Genomic DNA, 1,839 nt, shown 5'->3' with positions numbered 1-1,839 from the left:
GTCTCCACTACTGCCAGGAAAAAATATCCTAGTGAAGCTTATGAATAATATTGAAAAGTAAAAAAAGCAACAACTATTTAATTATCTATTTCTTATAGTCATAAAGACCCATGTTACTTAAAATCCCAAAAGAACCTTCCCTGCCTTCCCTCAGAGCCATTGTAAACCTCAACTATTACTTATCAGTTGTACTTATTACTTTGCAAATGTCATTCTATTATATTTTAAAGAGGTAATTTGCAATTCCCTGTACCATTCATAGGTGCCTCTTTTTGAGTCTCTTAGAAAATTCGTAAAATAATAATACAATGTGTTTTTATGTGACAATTTCATTTATTTTTTAACCAGTCATTGCTAAACTTTAACCTTTTGATTGTTTACATTTTATATATCTATTAGGTGGAGTAGTTGCACTTTAAATATTTTAGTTCTCTGTACTAATAATAATAAACAGGAATAAGAAAAAATGAGACTTCTTTGATAAAGCACATTTCTTCAAAGTGTGATTAAAATTTTGTTCTCTAGTTAAAAAAATAATAGCCATTTTCTATTTGTCCTTTTTCATTTCCATTAAACAATCCTTGGATTTCATATGGAGAAAGGTTTCTTTTTTTTAACTCTCACTAAACAAGCAAGAATTTGAACTCCCTCCTAATTTGATTCTATTGGCTTATAATATGCTAATGTACATCAAACTAACATCAAAGTATGTCTCCTATTTTTGGTGGCAATTGTTTTGGATTAACATATTTTTATATATTTTTATCTTTCAGGAGAGTGCACAAACACAGTCCCCCACTACCATGAAATTATGCAATCAAGGTTCCTACATCTGGATAAATCACAGGGATCAGCACATCTGGAGTTCAGTGGATAAGCCTTGTCCTGGGAAAACAACCTTTATGATCATGGCATCATCACCCCTGCCAGGAAAGTATTAACATATTTTTATATTATGGCAGTCAAAAACTATTTCAAATAGCTTACATATTTAATTAAATGATTCTTCAGATTGTTTTTTAGTACTCTGTGTAGTACCAGTGGAATTTTCAATTCCTTAACATTTCTGCTATTTATTCTGTATTTTTTATAAAATTGTAAGACAGGAGTGAGTATTTCTCATAGCCATTAAGTTGTTAAAGGAGTTGTACACCAGAGGTGATCCTGAGAGTTTAAACTTAGAATTATTAATAGCTATAAACTTGCTTGTTCAAGCCATCTAACCTTCTTAGCTGGTTAAAAGAGTATAATCCTCTAAATTATTAAGAGACCTTTAAAGTAAAACACAGAAACCCAGCCATTTCGCCTGTTTTAAAAATTCTCCTTGACTACACAGACCAAATCACAAGGCAGTGTGGGCTTAGCCCTATCTGTGTTGTAAGCAATGAATTACTTTACTTAAACTTTGCTCCAGTCTGGACATTTTAGGACTTAAAATCTTGAAACCATCTAAGTTCGCCTGAAATTAGCCTCGCAAAAACACTCCAAACTCCAGTTGTTGGCCTCGTGGCTTTTGGCCAGATGCCACTTAGCAGCTGAAATACTGATTAATTGTCATCCTCTCCTTCTCTTTTTCATCCTAGACATGGTTTAAAGAAAAAAGAATATGCTAGCTGATATGTTGAGAACAACTATAGTTGAATATGTTACTTATGAGATATATTTTATCTTTAAAATATATGAAACGAAAAGACAGGGCAGGGAATCTAGCTTTGTATACTGTGTATGTCATGTACTGCACAAGGAATCTGGGGCTGGCCAGGGGCTTAGCTGAGCCATGCCAAGATACAAAAGGTTTTTCAATTTTCCAGCAAACAGAAACAAAATACAAGTTTCAGA

At 32.8% G+C, this 1,839-nt stretch overlaps 1 non-coding gene across 1 annotated transcript; it reads right to left on the bottom strand.

Moving 5' to 3' along the window:
- Positions 1 to 770: 770 nt before the first annotated feature.
- On the bottom strand, positions 771 to 938 carry LOC119042481 (U1 spliceosomal RNA). The gene has a single exon (XR_005081232.2). It is a non-coding gene; the product is annotated as a U1 spliceosomal RNA (small nuclear RNA).
- Between the last annotated feature and the right edge of the window lie 901 nt (positions 939 to 1,839).

Source organism: Artibeus jamaicensis, unplaced genomic scaffold (genome assembly GCF_021234435.1).
Source record: "Artibeus jamaicensis isolate MK-2021 breed Jamaican fruit bat unplaced genomic scaffold, CSHL_Jam_final contig_311, whole genome shotgun sequence".
Taxonomy (NCBI): Eukaryota; Metazoa; Chordata; class Mammalia; order Chiroptera; family Phyllostomidae; genus Artibeus; species Artibeus jamaicensis.
The sequence above is the reverse complement of the archived record's forward strand: the minus strand, read 5'-3'. Positions and strand labels throughout refer to the sequence as shown.